Below are 17,883 nucleotides of genomic sequence, written 5' to 3'. Positions count from 1 at the left end.
ACTATTTCTGTATGCTTGACCCAATGTCAGTTTCCGAGCACTTTTCATGTGGGTACAGGGAAGTGAGGAAAGTATATTAGACAGCATTTTGGTTGAGAAAATAGGGGGTAGGAAGGATTCTTGGCAGAGCGGTGCCCAGAATTCCCCGTGGTCCTGCAGGCGCTTGGGTACTCATTGTGGTTTGCTGTGGCGTCGACATTTCTCTGCCCTTCTCTCAAGAGGAGGTGAGGGAGAGATGAGTGAAGTGGCAAGTACTAACACCATCCAAATTAAGACAGACAACAGCAACCACGTGACGTGTGTATTTGCCAAAGGGGATAGAAAGAGGGTCTATGTTACATTGTTGATCCTCCTCTGCCTTCTCAGGGGTGTCAGTCAGAGTCCCACTAGAGAAAAAACAAAGAAACATTCAAGTTAGGATCGTTTAAGGAGGATTTAATAAAAGGACTGTGGACAAAATTGTGAGGAGAGTTTAAGAAAACCACAAGGGATGGTGCAGACACCAGGCTGGTAACAGTGAGACCTGAACCCCAAGTTGGCACTTGGAGCAGAAACAATGCGAGGGAGACGTCAGCAGGGCACAGGAGAGGCTGTTACACATACACAGGAGAGAAAGGGAAGACTCCCTGAAAACCCTCAACAGCAGGTTTATGAATATTACGGGACAATGGCTGCTTCTCCTTGAGGAGGAGTAGAGAAGCAAACTTGCTTACTGTTTCTTCTTTTTTCCATTTTTTGTTTTTAAACAGGGTTTCACTCCCGCAGCCCACATTGGAGTGGATCGGGGCAATCTCGGCTTACAACTTTCACCTCCCAGGCTCAGTGATTCTTCTGCCTCAGCCTCCCAAGCAGTCGGGACTACAGGCATGCAGCATCACGCCCAGCTAATTTGTCTAGTTTTTGTGTAGGAGGGGTCTTGCAACATTGCCCAGGCGGGTCTCGAACTCCTAGGCTCAAGCAATCGGCCTGCCTCAGCCTCCCAAAGTGCTGGGATTACAGGCGTGAGCCACGGCGCTGGCCTGTTTACTGTTTCTTTGCATGTGAACGTTCGTTCTTTCTGAACTCTCACAGGGTGATGGCTAAATGTGCCACTAAGTGATTTAACCCAGGGTTTGGAAGCGAGCCCTCTGACACCTTAACATCAGAAAGGCAGTTCTCCTAGAGTCAGGCCTGAAGTGAGCATTCTTCCTGGGAAACACGTTATTGCAGAGGGGCCTGTAGAAAGGGAACTGTGGTGGTTGGAAGGTGTGCGCACGGCCCTGTGATTTAGGACCAGAGTTTGCAGAGCCTGTGCCCTGTGCCATGACCTCACAAAGTGCTGCTGAATTTATATCTCCCCTTCCCCCTTGGGTGGGACAGGAAGGCCAGAGGGGGCTGGAGTTGGGGTTTGCTTTTCCCCAGGTAAGTTAGACTGATGAATGAAGGGGTGGCCTGCCCCTCCACACCTGTGGGTGTTTCTCGTAAGGTGGAACGAGAGACTTGAGAAAAGAAATAAGACACAGAGGCAAAGTATAGAGAAAGAAAAGCGGGGGCCCAGGGGACCGGCGCTCAGCTTACAGAGGACCCATGCCAGCACCAGTCTCTGAGTTCCCTTAGTATTTATTGATAATTATCTTTACCATCTTAAAGACAGGGGAGTGGCAGGACAATAGGATCATTTTTAGGGAGGAAATTAGCAGTAAGACATAAGAACAAAAACCTCTGTGATATGAATAAGTTCAAAGGAAAATCCTGTGCCTTGAGATAAACTTTTTAGCAACATTGCTTTCATCTCTCACAAGTATGGGATAAACCTTGGACAATACCTAGCTCTCTAGGCAGAGGTCCCCACCTTGGCTGCACGGTTCTGGTAGTTGGAAATTAAGAGAATGGTGATAACTTTAACCAGCAAGCTACCTTCAGGGCATTTGTTAACAAAGACACATCCCAGCCCAAAATCCATTAAACTTGAGTCATAAATTACGTCTCTTGTAAGGACAAGGTTGGGGGTAGGGTCACAGATTAATGTTACATCTCAAATACAGAACAAAATGGAGTCTCATGTTTACTTCTTTCTATATAGACACAGTAACAGGCTGATCTCTTCTTTTCCCCACAGATGAAAACCTCGGGTCTGTTAGACTCTGGTGAAATAATTCCCCCTGAAGCAGCCCTCATGAGAACAGGGTGTATTTCAAAATAGTCCCTTTCCTCTGGCTGTAAGTAAGAGGGGATTTTTCCACTCTTTTTTTTTTTTTTTTTTTTTTTTTTTGAGACAGGGCCTCTCTGTCACTCGGAGTGCAGTGGCACTCCATCTTGGCTCACTGCAGCCTCGCCTTTGGGTTCAAGCTGTATCTCTGCCTCAGCCTCCTCGAAAGAAGGCTGCTGGGACTATAGGCGCCTGCCACCATGCCTGGCTAATTTTTTCTATTTTAGTAGAGACGAGGTTTCACCACGTTGCCCAGGGTGGACTCGAACTCCTGAGCTCAGGCAATTGGCCTGCCTCGGCCTCTCAAAGTGCTGGGATTACAGGCGCAGCCACTGCACCCGGCCGATTCTTCCTCTTTACTGTGGGAACCTGGTGGAGCTCTCAGAGGTAAAATTCACCAAGTGCAGGTCCCCCATGACTAGGTCCCCCTGGATTTTTTCTCTCTCATTTGTCCAGGTGGCATCTCCAGAAATTCATCAGGGGCAGCTCAGGTCCCTGGCGCTGGCCCCGCAGAGGTTCTGCTCCTGTCAGCCGAGGTCCTCGGAACCCGCTTGTCTGTGCCTCCAGATTCGGGGTCCGTGCTTTGCCCGGTGACTCAGTTCTCTGACGGGTGAAGAAGAGTTGTTGATTTTCAGTTTGTTCATCCTTTACCTTCTGTGTGGGTGGGAGCCGGACTGGACCCTGGAGCCCAGAGCGGAGAAGTCAGGAAGATGATTCCCCAAGTGCTCAGGTGTGTCTGTCGCCTGCACCCATGGCCCCTCCCCGAGAAAGCAGACCCCCCCCCCCCCCTTTGAGCCCCTCCCTCCAAGGGCTGCCCCGCCCCTGCAGAAGGCCTTCCTCATTCCCCTTCACCCGTGCTCACCTCAGGTAACCGAGGGGCTGGGTGTGGTCATTGTGCTGTAACCGAGGGGCTGCGGGTCATTGTACAAACTGGAGGGGCTGGGTGTGGCTGTGTTGCAACCGAGGGGCTGGTACTAGCACCCCAGAGCATCTGGGCTTATGCTGATCTGAGCATGAGCGACTGCAGGGGCCATCAGAGAAGGGAAATAATCCAATGGAGACAAAAGTCTATGTTTTAAAAAAACAAGAGGATCACCCGAAGGACATTATCAGCAGCTTCTTAGCAGTGCTCATCCCTCCTGCAGAAGCAGCTTTCTGGGTTTTGATTAATTCACTACTGGCTGTGAGATAAGGCTAGGACAGTCTGTATAGCCTGCTTAGAGATTAGGAAAAACATTTCTTTTGCTGCAAACTCCTTCCTACTAATCTTCCTTCTGGTCTACCATGGGCAGGGTGCATGGGTGGGAAATGCATGCAGCCATTCCACCCCTGAAAACGAACTAATAGAAATCCAGGCTTTGAAGAAGATGCCTCCGGGGCAGCAGCCCACCTTGCAGCAGGGTTCTTAACAAGCCCCACAACAGCATCGACCTGAATCGTGTAGGCACAGTTTACACGCACAATGAGGGTAAATGACAGGAAGTGTGTCGACACCAGTTAAAAACAGTCAAGTGCTTCTGCATAGCAGGACAACACCTGGCTGCTGGGGAGGCTCAGAGTTGGGGTGCTCAAGGGTGTACAGGTGTAAATGAGCTCCCATCTTGGAGGCTGCTCTAGAAGCTAAGAACGTGCAGACCCGACTAAGGGCTGTAAACCTCATTTTGGGGTGCAGAGTCCCAGGCTGAGGTCTTGGGACCCCTGGGAACATGTTGAGGTGTCACAAGCGCCCTTCTAGCAACTGTAGTCTGAGACTGACATGTCTCCAGGTGTGGTTTTGGGTCCACCAAGGTGCTTAGATGCTTTTGTGATGAATTAAATACGAATTCAGTAAAATGTTACTAAACAAAGTGCCTTTTTGTCCTTATGCCCTTTCCCAGTAAATATTCTGAGAACAAAAATATCAAGTTTGTGTTCGCAAGAAATTTTGAGATAAATGTGTTTCATGCTGGCAGAGTCAGGAGCCACAGCAAATACCACGTGCAGGTGCATTCTGCCAGCTCCTGGCCCGGGAGGTGATATGGGACCCGGGCTCTAGCCCACCCGGCTTGGCAGCTGGCCCCCACCAGCCTGCTCAGCCATCGTGCCCCACTGGGCACCGCCCCATCATGGTCCTCAGTGTCTTCCCTCGGGACCCTGGCGTCTTCTAGATGCTGGGGCACACATGGTGATCACAGCCTCACATTTCAGGAATCAGAATGTATCTTAGTTACATGGCTTGTCATAGTTTAATTGGAAGTGTTTTTCCTCTCTTGGTTCCACGAAAGCAATGGTGTGTCTACATTCTAGAGCATCTTCGTGGGAGCAGAGCACAGCTGATGCTGCTGGAGTCACTGGAGTGCTGGAGCTTAAAGGGTGGCCCAGTCTCAAAGGGCACCAGACCCTGTCCTAAGTCCAGGGACAAGGGCTCACAGCTCCCTCAGCCACCCCCACGTTGCTATGAGGGGAGGACTGCCTTGTCACTGTTTTATAAAAGAGGAAACTGAGACACAGGTGGGTGAGGACTGGCCTGCAGGAGAGCCAGGCCTGCTCGCTGCATATCTGCACCATGAGCCATCTCTGCAGAGGGACAGACTGAAGCTGCCCAATTGACCCCAACACACAGTCAGCTGCCGATCAGCTGCTGCATTGGTGACAACGTCACTGAGAGGGAGAATCTGCCCCCACGGCTGCATCTCCTGCTGTCACCATCTCCTCTCAGCCTTCACTTCACTCAGCTTCATTTAATGGAGGAGGTGCTCATCTGTTCACAAACTCAACAAATGTCAGGTATTTCCTAAGTGTAGGCCCTGGGTTGAAGCCTCAGTGTGGGAATAAACAGGTTCGCGTCCCCATAGAGGTCATGGTCTAATGAGAAAAGAGACCAATCGCATCACTTGGTTAATAACAGGTTCTGAGATAGCTGCTGAGAGCGACAAGTGTGGGGGCTATGAGAGTCTGCGAACCCGCCCTGAATGGAGACCTGGGCTTTCTGTTCACCTCAAGCGTTGCATGAACTCTGAGGTTCAGAGGCACTCGACAGAAACGGCCGTGCCTGTCGGAGCAGGGCAGACAGTGGAGAGAAGCAGAGAATGTGGCAATCTTTTCCGTGGGAGCCAGGCAGAAACCAGGGAGCAGAAACCAGGTTCACAGCAGGCGGGAAGGCGGAGAACTACTGCCTTCAGGCAGATGCCCGTGGTGACAGCCAGGCAGATGCCGGCACAGGACCCACGCACCCGCGGCGCCCTGCTGGGGCAGGTGGAGCAGTCACCCAGAGACGCACAGACCCTGATCCCCAGAGACTGAGTGTGTTGGGCTTGGGGGAAAGGACACCCAGCTGAGGTGGACTCAGGCTCCAGGCAGGGCCCTTGGGTGGGAGATCACGCTGAGTTATCCAGGGTTACCCTCGGGGCCCTCATGTGGGAAGGACGAGGCCATCACTGCTGTGACCATGGAGGGGCCTGGCCAGGACCGAGGGCCTTGGAGCCTCTGGAAGCTGAAAGAGCGTGAAGCGGGTATATCAATTTTATACGACGCCATTTAATCTTTTTAGAAAGAATGTACCTACGTTAAGTGAGGAGAGAAAGGAGAAGGGGAATTCGTGACCAACTCCGTGAGCTGGTCCTCTCTGGACCCCGTGGGGTGCAGACGCGGTCGGTACAGCACCCTCTCTTCACAGTGACCGTTAGGTAGCAATTTAGAATTCCAGACCCCAGTGTGAGGTCCACTTCACTAACAATTCCAAATCGTCACGAACACACAAACTATCGCTTTAAGAAGAGCGATGGTAAACTTGCTGAATGAAAGTGAACTTATTAAGTCATCAATCTCTGGAAAATAATGATCCAGAGAGGGGTGTGTGCGTGGCTGATCTTCCTGGGCTTCGCAGCCGATCACGGGGCCCTTTGGAGGGAGGGGTCAGAAACCTCAGAGCAATGTCTCCATTTCATTGGAATGGCATGAAATGATTCCAGTTAGAAAAGAACACAACGCTGAAGGTCAAATATGATACAAGGCACTGGATATATTTGCTAATTAGCACGTTAAAGAATGAGTCAGCTACGGGAGCAGGAGTGATTGCTAACCCCGTAATAATAATCTCTGACTCTAATTGGAGAGCTGCCCTTTGGAAGCAGAGCTTAGAGAAGCAATTTGCAGAAAACATCAAAAGAGAGATTTAATCATATGTCTTTCTACTTGAAAATGTTAGCCTGTCGCTGTGTCGACATACAGCCATTAATCTACCAGGTGAAAGATAGGAAACTCAGCTGCCCACTAATTCTTTTCAAAGTGTATTTTCTCTGATTGCTTGTTTTCTAACCAGGACACTTACTGTGTATGTGGCAGTTACCTTCCTGCTGCTAAACCGTTAATTGTTTAACTGTCCTGAGGTGATAACATGGCAAATCAGACGACTGGGAGCTTCTCAACATAAATGATGCAGACAGATGGAAAATAGAGCCTCCAAGCTCTCTGTCCCTGCTGCATCTCATGTCCACACACTTGGCAATGAGCAGGGCAGGGGAGGGAAAGAGCAGGTAGACAGAAACAGGCCCAGCCAGGGCAGAGTCCTGCCCTCTGATCCCTGCCAGGCCCAGCCTTTGTGGGACACCTAGGAACCCCCCACCAGAGGTGAAGTTTGGGGCAAACCCGCGTGTCACTCTGCCTGAATGCCCCACCCCACTGACCTACTCCGTGGAGTACTCGTTGCCCCAAAGCCAGGTTCTGCCCCAGTGTTGGCTGCAGACGGCACCACGGCTGGGGGCCACTGGGAAGGAGGAATGGAGAGGTGGGAGGTGAGAACGCACCTGAGTCCAGGAGCCGTTTCCGTTGTCTGTGATTAGGGTGTCGGCCTGTGATGAGGTGGACAGGAACGAAAGGCCGCCTCCACGCACTGGTGATTCGGGAAAGCTCAGAAGAGGAGAACGGAGTGGGAGAGGAGGCTGAGAGTGTTGAAGGTGTTCGGAGGAGCAAGCCCAGGTGGACATGTTCTTTGCGCAGCTCACTCCCTCGTCCTGCCTCCTGCCGGGCCAAGGGATGTAGCTGGTTCAGCAGAGCTGCCTTCTTCCCCAGAGGAACGACACCAGCCAGGAATGGCACAGGGCTACACAGAGACACCAGGAAAAATCAAACACGTCGGCAGGAAAAAGACAGTAGGCAGATGGAAAGCACACACTGCCCATAAATATCAGGAACACAAAAGTGCTGCCAATTATCACTGCTCTTATTCAGCAACACATTGAAATTCCAAGCCATTGCCATACAATTTAAAAGTACAAAAAAAAACACAAAACTATAACAATAAAAAAGTAAAGCAAAATATTGATTTTCTTGCAGATGCTATGATTCTATACAGATAGAATTCAAGAGAATCTATGATTAAATTACTGACATCAATACAAGAGTTCGGCAGGATTGCAGAGAACAAGAGCCATACCGGGATTTCTTAGCATTTATTTACTCTGCAGTCACCAGACGGGGAATAGAACCCCAAACGTGGGCCACTCATGGCTACAGTAAAATCTGTGACAGTCAGGGTTGCAGCAAAATCCAAAAATATGTGCAAGACCTTCCTTTAGAGAACTATAAACATGTTATTGAAAGGCACAAAGGAAGAATTTGAGGAGGAGAAGCACCAGTGTTTCGGACGGGAATATTAGACTTTGGATAACAGTAAATTCTCCAACATCTTAGCATTCAGTGAACATTCCATCAAGATTCATGAAAATATATGGAGACTTTAACAAACTGATTCTAGAGCACATATAGAAGAATATACGTGAATAAATACCTTCAGAAATGCTCCCAGATGACACGGTGTAGTACTGTAATTGGCTTTAAAAGAGTCTGGGGGAGGAGGAGAGGCTGGTGGGGGAGCAGAGGCAATGAAATTGGGCCTGATTTGGTGATTTTTTGATGCTAAGGACAGACACATAGGAGCTGACTCTCCTATCTCATCTACTTTTGTTTTTAACATTTTTAAAAATAATGTAATATTTATAAGGTTTGAGGAGAAAAAACAGTTAAAACATTTTTTTGGGAAAAAAAAGCCAAATTGGAAGAGAAAGCAAATATATTCAAAGGTATGGTAATGAAAACAGTGTGGCATTAACAGGTCAGCAGAAAAGTGTAGAGCTCAGAGGCAGAGTCTCGCATGGGAGTCGGTGACTCCAGGAGGCAGCTTCCCAAGTCCGGGAACAAGGCACCCAGCACACAGCCCGGGGACTGGGCTTCCATCTGCAGAACAGGGTCCCTGCCTCATTCCACCCTCAAAAGGCTACTTTAGATAAATAGCCTAGATAAAGCCTAGGTGTGAACAGCCAAAAACTAGTTAATGAAATAGACCAAATGGGTTTTGTGATAACTAGCACCGTGAGAAGAGGAAGGAGTGGAGTCATCAATGCCAAGCAGTGCCCTTTATGTCAGTAACATGCTCAAAAGACAGGCTTATGTAATGGATAAATGCAAATATATAGATATGTGAAACTTAAAAGACAATAATATAAAAATGCAAACCAAACACCTCAAACTGGCCGCCCGGGGTGGGAGAGGCTGCACCTATGTTATTTTAAGGATCCCTCTACCTCACCGGAGTCCTTTTCAAAGGACTAGAAAACAATGTGACAAAATATTTTGTTAATTCTGGTTGTGGGAATATGACTGTTTTATAAAATTATTTGTTCTTTTTTTGTCTTTAAAATGTTTCAAGGCTGGGCGTGGTGGCTCATGCCTGTAATTCCAGCACTCTGGGAGGCTGAGACCGGCGGATCACAAGGTCAGGAGATTGAGACCGTCCTGGCTAACATGGTGAAACCCTGTCTCTACTAAAAATACAAAAAATTAGCCGGACGTGGTGGTACATGCCTGTAGCCCCAGCTACTCAAGAGGCAGAGGCAGAGGCAGAAGAATTGCTTGAACCCGGGAGGCGGAGGTTGCAGTGAGCCGAGATCTTACCATTACGCTCCAGCCTGATGACAGGCTGTAATCCTAGCACTTTGGGATCTTAAAAAAAAAAAAAAAAAAAAAAAACTGAAAAGGGCAAAGAAGGAAGAAATCATCCAAAGAAACAACAAAATAGCTCAAAAATAAGAGTCCAGTTAAACCCTTCTGGGGAAAAGAACTGAAGGGTGTAAGGGCCGGGGGAGGTTGTGGAGTGAGGAAAGAATCAGGAAATAAACGCAAGATGAAAACCTTCCAGATGTAAACAGATGTAAGCTGACAAAGAAGCCCGAAGAAGTAGAATTGACAGGAAACAGCCCTTGACGTGTGGAACAGATCTGAGGAAGTCACACAGGGTGACACGAAAAACAGCAATGCGACTGCAGTGACCTCTGAGAAGACGGTAGCTTTGGAAATGACAGAAAATAGCATGTGCACAGTTGGTGCTCTTAAAGAAGACTGAAGAAATGAAAAAAATCAAAGATCTGAGAACACAAAGCATCTTAAAAAAAAAATGAAACATTTGTACCTGTTTATCTTCTGTTCCAAGAAAAAAAGTGATAAAGATTAATATCGTAAAATACCTTGATGTGTAACCAGACCTCAAGGACAAAGGCATCTTTTGGTAGCTCAAGGAAAAGAAAATCTGTAAAGGCAGGAGAGGTATGGGCCCTGAAAAAGCTTTCTCTTCAGTAAACTCCAACTTAATGTTTCAACTTCACAACATTTACATTCTCTTTATTTATAATGCTCACATTGATTGAGTCTTAGTTTCTCTGACAAAGTGAATTTTTTTTTTTTTTTTTTTGAGACAGAGTTTTGCTCTTGTTGCCCAGGCTGGAGTGCTGTGGCGTGATCTCGGCTCTCTACAACCTCTGCCTTCCGGGTTCAAGCGATTCTCCTGCCTCAGCCTCCGAAGTAGCTGGGATTACAGGCATAGGCCACCATGCCTGGCTAATTTTGTATTTTTAGTAGAGACAGGGTTTCTCCATGTTGGTCAGGCTGGTCTCGAACTCCCGATCTCAGGTGATCTGCCTGCCTCGGCCTCCCAAAGTGCTGGGATTGCAGTCGTGAGCCACTGTGCCCGGCCTGTTGAAGTGAATTTTAACTTTGCCATCCTTGTTCTTGGCCTATTTCTTTGGTTGACTTTTGTCGTCGTTTGGATGGATTTTCATTGGGTTTTTGATGGCCTGAGAAAGATTATCAGTTGCCTTTTTACTTAAACGAAAACGTGGCTGGCTAGAAGAGGACCACACCCCTTCCCTTGGGACCACACAGAAGCGGACGTCTCAGGCTCCAGGGAGGCTGAGTCTGAGGCTGGCCCGGCTCTCCTCCACACCCCTGTGCTTCTTCGTTCTCAAAGGACGTTGATACGTTTGGTTTTCTGCTAAGTTTCATTTTCAGTGTTTTGTTTCAAGTGCAAGAAACTGTGTTTATGTTCAGGCATGTTCTGTACATCTGGGTCTTCCAATGTCTCCAAACTCAGCCACTTAAAAGGGCCTCCGCGTAGACGCTTCCCACACCAGAGCTTGGGTAGGATCACACAGATGCAGCAGAAAAGCCTCACAGTTTCCTGTGTTTTCCAAACACGGCTTTTTCTCCCAGCCTCCTCAGTTGTTTTGTTCTTCTAATTTACTTCGGGTGACTTTTCCTTTTCTTTTTTTTCAGTTCATCTTTGTTCAAGAATATCATAATGAAAGCAAACATATTTTTTCTTTTTTTTCCTTTCTCTCTTTTTTTTTCTTTTTTTTTCTGAGATGAAGTCTCACTCTGTCGCCCAGGCTGGAATGCAGTAGTACAATCTTGGCTCACTGCAACCTCCTCCGGCCTGGTTCACATCTCCCTGCCTCTCCCTCCCAGCTACAGGACTACAGGGTGCCCACCCACCACACCTGGCTAATTTTATTTTTAGAGATCTGGTTTCACCATATTAGCTGTGATGGTCTCAATCGCGACCTTCACTGAAGCCTCCCAAAGTGCTGGGATTACAGCCGTGAGCCACTGTGCCTGGCCCAAACATATTTTTTTTCCTAGGAATTGCAGCTGAACATCTTCTTTCTGCCTCTTCTTTTTCATTTTGACTGCTAACAAAGAAAATGTGGTCAGGCACAGTTGCTGATTCTTGCAATCCCAGAACTTTGGGAAGTCTAGGTGGGAGGATTGCTTGAGCCCAGAGGTTTGAGACCAGCCTTGGCAACACGATGAGACCCCATCTCTACAAAATTTAAAAAATAGCCAGGTGTGGTGGTGCATGTTTGTGGTCCCAGCTACTTAGGAGGCTGAGGTGGGAGAATTACTTGAGCCTGGGAGGCCAAGGAGTGAGCCACGATCGCCAATGCACTCCGGCCTGGGCGACAGAGTGAGATCCTCTCTCTGATTAAATAAATAGGAAGAATAAGAAATAAATTTAAATAATTAGCAGGCACATGTATTTGACTTCCACTTTCTGGCCTCCAGGTAGACGCAGGCTCAGTGGTAAGCTAGTGTCCTCAGGCCAGAGACTGGGCGGGGACCAAGCCTGGGTGCAGGAAAAGGAGGCAAGCAGCCTGCACTACCCCCACCTAACTGGTCTGGCACCTGACCCTGGAGCAGAGGTTCAAGGCCAGGTCTGAAGTGACGGCTGCGGCAGGGACGGGTGGGAGAACGTCCTCTCCGAGGCCAGCACCAGGGAGGCAGCCTGGGGGCCAGAGAGGGTCTCCTGCCCCTGGGGGCACCTCAGGCTGCTTCACAACCAGGTGGCACGTGTCTGGACGGAGGGAGGAGGGAAACAAAGAACAAAAGGGACTAAGATGGCGTATTTCCGGGTTCTTCATCACCAACTTTCCCGCGCCCAGGGAAAGACACAGGTCAGCTGCGCAGGCGCAACCTGACTTCTGACCCAGGAAACCGAAACCTACCTGGCCGCGCCTACCACACGGCCCCGACCCGCCCATGTCCAGCCTACTGCCCGCCCACTCCCAGGCCCAAGACATAAAGCCGCTCGGGGCAGACACGCGGCGGGAACTTCCTCGGCCCCTCCTCATACGTGGACCCAGGAACTTCGCCCGAGAACGCCGGAGCGACTTCCTCGGCCTCCACCGCCGGAGACCGGTGAACTTCGCCGCTTCTTCTTTCACATTGGCTAGCTAATAAAGTTTCTTTTTACCTTGCCTACTTGCCTTTTCTCTGGCGCCTGCTCTGGTGGTCGCACAAAACAAATCAGCACGTCCTTCGGAGCCGCTCACCCTGCCCTGCACACAGTCCTGTGGGTCACACCCGCATCTCGGTGCTGAGGGACACAGTCCCGTGGGTCACACCCGCATCTCGGTGCTGAGGGACACAGTCCTGTGGGTCACACCCACATCTCGGTGCTGAGGGACACAGTCCCGTGGGTCACACCGCATCTCGGTGCTGAGGGACACAGTCCTGTGGGTCACACCCGCATCTCGGTGCTGAGGGACACAGTCCCGTGGGTCACACCCGCATCTCGGTGCTGAGGGACACAGTCCTGTGGGTCACACCCGCATCTCGGTGCTGAGGGACACAGTCCCGTGGGTCACACCCGCATCTCGGTGCTGAGGGACACAGTCCCGTGGTCACACCCGCATCTCGGCAAGTTGAGGACACAGTCCTGTGGGTCACACCAATCTCTCGGGTGCTGAGGGACACAGCCCTATGGGTCACACCTCTATCTCGGTGCTGAGGCACACAGCCCTGTGGGTCACACCCGCATCTCGTGCTGAGGGACACAGTCCTGTGGGTCACACCAAGAGCCCGTGCTGAGGGACACAGTCCCTGGGTCACACCGCATCTCGGGTGCTGAGGGACACAGTCCTGTGGGTCATCATACCCGCGATCTTCGGTGCTGAGGGACACAGTCCCGCTGGCCACTTAGAATCTCGGGTGCTGAGGGACACAGTCCTGTGGGTCAAGCACCCAAGATCCCAGTGCTGAGGACACAGTCCCGCGGGCTCCACGCCGGAATCTCGGGTGCTGAGGGGACACAGTCCTGTGGTTCACACGCGGAATCTCGGCGCTGAGGGACACAGTCCTGTGGTTCACACGCGGAATCTCGATGCTGAGGGACACAGTCCCGTGGTTCACACGCGGAATCTCGGGCGCTTGAGGGACACAGTCCCAGGTTCACACGGGAATCTCGGGCGCTGAGGGGATCAAGACAGTCAGCCCGGGCCTTCTGGCGCTTAAGGATAGTTCCTGGGCGCGGACCCGCCACCTCACTGACGGCTCCAGCGCCGCTTAGCGGCAGGAGGGACTCAATGCAGGCTTATTGGGACTCCGCGTCCACTGTGTGGAAAGATCAAACATTTGATTTATTTCAGACACTTTGTTTCTGTTTGTCATATATTACAGTATAATGTAGGCTACATTTTACATGTGTCCCACACTTGTGTGTGTCACATAATGCATGTACCACAGGCATCCAGGTGTGACGTGTGCATGTCACATACATGTGTCATACATGTAATACGCATGCATGTGTTGTGTGTCGGCGATGTGCGTGTGTCACCTATCGATATGGGGCCATTCCTTTGTGCCCTCGTTGCTGGGCTGGTCTCCAAGGACCTTTCTCTCACCTCTTTTCTCTCCTGGACGCCACGCCCGGAGTTGAGGATCTTCCACGTGACCCCAAGGAGGCTTTTCCAGCCCTGTGTCCGGGGATCCAGTGTCTTCGTGGGTGATAAGACTGGTTTGTATTTTCTCATCTATGGCCTTTCTTCTACATAGTGTTGCACTACGCTCTCCTTTATCTCTTTCCAGCATCTGGTGTTTTTTCCATTAGCACGAATCCTGCCATATTGCAGGGTGTGGTGTTTGCCGGGAAACATGGCCTGTGGCACAACTCATGTAGAGGACATTGGCTGCACAAAGCTGCAGACCAACAGCAAGCATCACTTTTCTCTTGTACGTTCAGGGATGTGCTTCATTGGTTCAGAAAACATCCTCTCTAAATAAACTCCGTGAGGCTGGGATTTAAATGCAGGAAGCAGCTGGCAGCTGAAACTACCTGTTGGACTATCTGTTTAAACATGCAAGAAGGATCTTGTGAAGTCTAAAGCAAACACAACGGCTTATTTGAGCTGTACATACGAGAGACTTAAACAAACCTCGTTTAATCCTCTTAAATGGTGCATCTTCCCCGCGGAAGCAGAACCTGCCAATTAGCTGAACATCCTGACAAAACCTCCCAGGGCTGCAGTGTAGGGGAGAAAGGTGTTTGTTTAAAAAGGTCTTTCAGAGGGAAGCCAACTGTGTGTCTGAACATCTCCTTGGGAGCAGTAAATGAAGACAGTACAGTCTAAAGGGAGGTCAGTGCCAGCAAGAGCCCCAGGAGCTCTGCAGACAAAGACAGGAAAAGCTGGGAGTGGAAAAGCTGAAAGTTCACACGTAAGGAAACCCACTGGTCCCTTAGTACAATCATGACTGCCTGTTTCGCCCAGTTCCTGAGTACAGTTGATCTTCGTTGTGAAAATCAGTCTCGATTGGCCAGTGCTGGTGCTGGGATTGGAGCCCAGGTGGTTAGAGCCCTGCTTCCAGGTGTGTAGTCCATGGAATCCCACAGGTGTCCATTCTACGGAAGGTTCCCAGCACCAGTGGGTCTCATGCATGATCAAAGTTAAAATCAGCTGGGCACGGGGGCATGGGGGCACGGGGTAATGCACCCACAGTCCCAGTGGAGGTGGGAGAACTGTGTCAACTCAAGAGTTCCAAACCAGCCTGGACAGCACAGTGAGACCCTATCTCAAATAATTGTTTTTAATTAAACATTTTTTGAAAAATTTAAAGTTAGTCCAAACACTAAGAGAAGAGAGTTAGGGTGTGAGGATGCGATAGTTGTGTTATTAAATCCAACTACTTGGCTTCCGTCGGGGAAGGGCCCGCCCTGCCTGTATCCCTTGCGGGGACCATCATGTTCTGCCCCTGTGATGGTCAGCGGGCCACGGACTTGCTCTCACTTGTGACATGCACAGACACTGACATGCACAGATAAGCATGTGCCAAAGCTAAGCAAACCAATTAAAATCCATTTTGTGGCTGACTCTTGCTTGCTCTGTGCAAGAATGGCGCCTTCCAGATGGGAGCTGCTCCTGGAGCCCAGGCCCTGGCACAAGAAGGCGTGTGGTGACTGTAGTCATCCGTGTGCCATATGGGCAACAAATACGGCCTTGCTTTGCTCAGCCACTGAGATATTGGGGTTCAAGTGGCCATGGCCAACTGGATTAATCCGGGGAATCTGTGCTCTATAAACCACCTTTGGATGGATCCAGGTTCAATTTTGCAAAGTAAACCAGGTGATTTCCTTGGAACTTAGTGACTTTCTGGGTGTAAAGTCCCAGTCCCACGTGGGGTCCCAGCATCAGTGGTCTGGTTGCTGATGAAGATCAGACTCCAAGTCTAAATTTTCTGGAGATCTATGCCTGCCACAGGAGGCTGGTGAGTCCTGGGGTGGCCCTTGGATAGCTTCTGTGCAGTAGCAGCTGCTGGAAGACCACAAAGATCCCTCAGGCTTCTGATCAGAAGAGCACCGACTTGGTTCTCAGGGACCTGGACGTACGCTCCTGCCCACCCCCACTGGGGCCTCTGTGGCTGCTGGGGAAGGCTACCTCCTGTCCTCACTCAGTGACTGGAAAGCCGCACTGGGCTCAGGAGAATGTTACCTCAATTTAAGGTATTGGTGATATTAAGATGGGAAAATAATCTTTATTTTTATTAAGAAAATGTGGTAAATATAGAACATACATAATAGTATACGGAAGCTTTGAAATTTACTGATGAAATGAACTCCTGTGGAGAGGCCGATCCCCCGCAATCTATCAAAATCCCCCAGACCTCTGAAGCTGCTGCGGCTCCTTCCTGGCCCTGCGTTCCTGCTTCCCTGGGAGATGTGGCCACTCTCCGGCATTAAACAAAGTATTCCTTCATTTAAAAAATAGTTTCAATATCTGTACAATACATATTTTAGCATTTCTGAGATTTATTACGACGTTATTATTGTGTTCTCTGTGGCTTGCTTTGTTCTTCTTTTTACCTTTCTAAGATCCCACCATGTTGCTGTGTTTCGTTCAACCAGTGCTGATAGGGACATGTCTGCACTTGTCTCTCAGTGAACACTCACAAGAGATTTTCTAGGGTAAATATCTAGGAGTGGGAATTTCTGAGCCATAATGTGTGTGCAAGCCTGAACATTCATGATTTCCTCCATATTCACTAGTAGATTCGTCTTCTAGTTGGTAAATGCAGCCACCCCTCAGGCTGGCAGTGTCCCTCTGACCTTCCATATGTGCCAGTGGGTGGTGTGAGTTCAAAGCTCGCTGTCCCCTCTATCTCACTCTGCCTCTCTTTCTGTCTCTCTGTCCCTGTCTCTGCCTCCCCCTCTCTCTCTGTTCTTGTCTCTGTCCCTGTCTCTGTCTCTCTCTATGTCCTCATCTCTGTCTCTCTCTGTCCCTGTCTCTCCCTCTCTCTGTCCCTGTCTGTCTCTGTCTTTCTCTCTGTCCCTGTCTCTGTCTCTACCTCTCTGGGACTCTCTCCCTCCCCACTGCAGGCTCCTCGGGGAGCAGGGCCAGGGTACCCCAGAAGACCTGCAGGAGAGATAGTGGTGAGCTGCTCCCACTTAAAAGAGGAAAGAACAGCGTCCCACGTTGGGCATCGAGAGGTGTTTGCGGCTCACGTCTGTCTCTCTTTCTCACTGTCTGAAGCTGCCTGTCTCCTTCTCCGGCTATGTTTTGAGAAAGTAGTGGCAGAAGAGGCAGCCCTGTGGGGAGTCAGGAAGAAGAGACTGTGATGGTGTCCAGAGGCTGGGGAGGTGACTGTGTTCTCAGAGGATTCCACACTTTCTGGGAAACTGAGGCAGGAGAGCAGAGCTGGGGCAGAGTGAGGAGGAAGTAAAATGGGCAAATCTGAAATTCGAGGTGAAGACAGCTCTCAATGTGCCTACGTTGCTCATTGAGGAAGAAATGCTGAGGCCGTAGGAGCCAACATTGGGAATGCCCGTGTTTCAGTCTTCTGGGAGCTGGAGTGCCGGGTCTAAAGGCGGGAGAGCTGCGGAGGAGATGAGGCCCTGCAGAGGTTCAGGGCCTTCCCCGCTGGCCTCTCGGGGGCAGGTACAAGTCCAGAGTCTTTTGATTGAGTTTCTCCGGTTGTAACAAGCTAAAAGGTAGTGGGAGAAGATGTCCTTTTCCCAGGCGAGAGTCACACCTGGGGGAGTTTCAGAGAAGTGGGAGCCCAGGTGACAGAAGGGCCCCCTCGTTTCAGGAAGCCCCTGGGACTGGAGAAACAGAGCAAAGGCCTGCTTTGGGAAGTGCAAAATCTTGACCTAATTTGAACTGGTCAAGACCCTGTTCCCGGTGTTCAGGGCAGCCTCATGCCAGCCCCGGTGCCTGGCCACGGGCATGGTGGTCTCTCACTGGAGTGAGGAGGACTCGTCCTTCTCCATGGAGCAGGTTTGGAGACAGCGCCCACCCGAGCGTGCAGGATTTACCGATGCGGAAGTGGGGGGAGTGGGGTCTGCAGCAGTCAGGGCTGTGAGGGAGCTCTCTCTAAAGAGATGAACATGTTTTCTTAGCTGTGACAGTACAGCCCTCAGTGTTCTCTTATTTAATGGATTTTTTGCTAACGGGAACCTCAGAATGGAAGTTTGTGCTCGCGTCGGAAAATCTGCTCAGCCCGGGCTCCTGCTGGGCCTTCGTGCACCCCGCACCCCTGCTCAGCATTGATTGCTCTTTGGGTCGTATCATCATCCGCGTCTTTGTTCCTAAGTTGTTGGTCTAAATAACATTCTAGAA

At 50.1% G+C, this 17,883-nt stretch overlaps 1 long non-coding RNA gene across 1 annotated transcript; it reads left to right on the top strand.

Moving 5' to 3' along the window:
• Positions 1-385: 385 nt before the first annotated feature.
• LOC116276318 lies at positions 386-2,731 on the top strand. Its single transcript, XR_004185719.1, has 3 exons — positions 386-1,401; positions 2,099-2,198; positions 2,645-2,731. It is a non-coding gene; the product is annotated as an uncharacterized LOC116276318 (long non-coding RNA).
• Positions 2,732-17,883: the final 15,152 nt, after the last annotated feature.

Source organism: Papio anubis, chromosome 8 (genome assembly GCF_008728515.1).
Source record: "Papio anubis isolate 15944 chromosome 8, Panubis1.0, whole genome shotgun sequence".
In the NCBI taxonomy this organism is placed as follows: Eukaryota; Metazoa; Chordata; class Mammalia; order Primates; family Cercopithecidae; genus Papio; species Papio anubis.
This window is presented reverse-complemented; position numbering and strand designations above follow the sequence as displayed.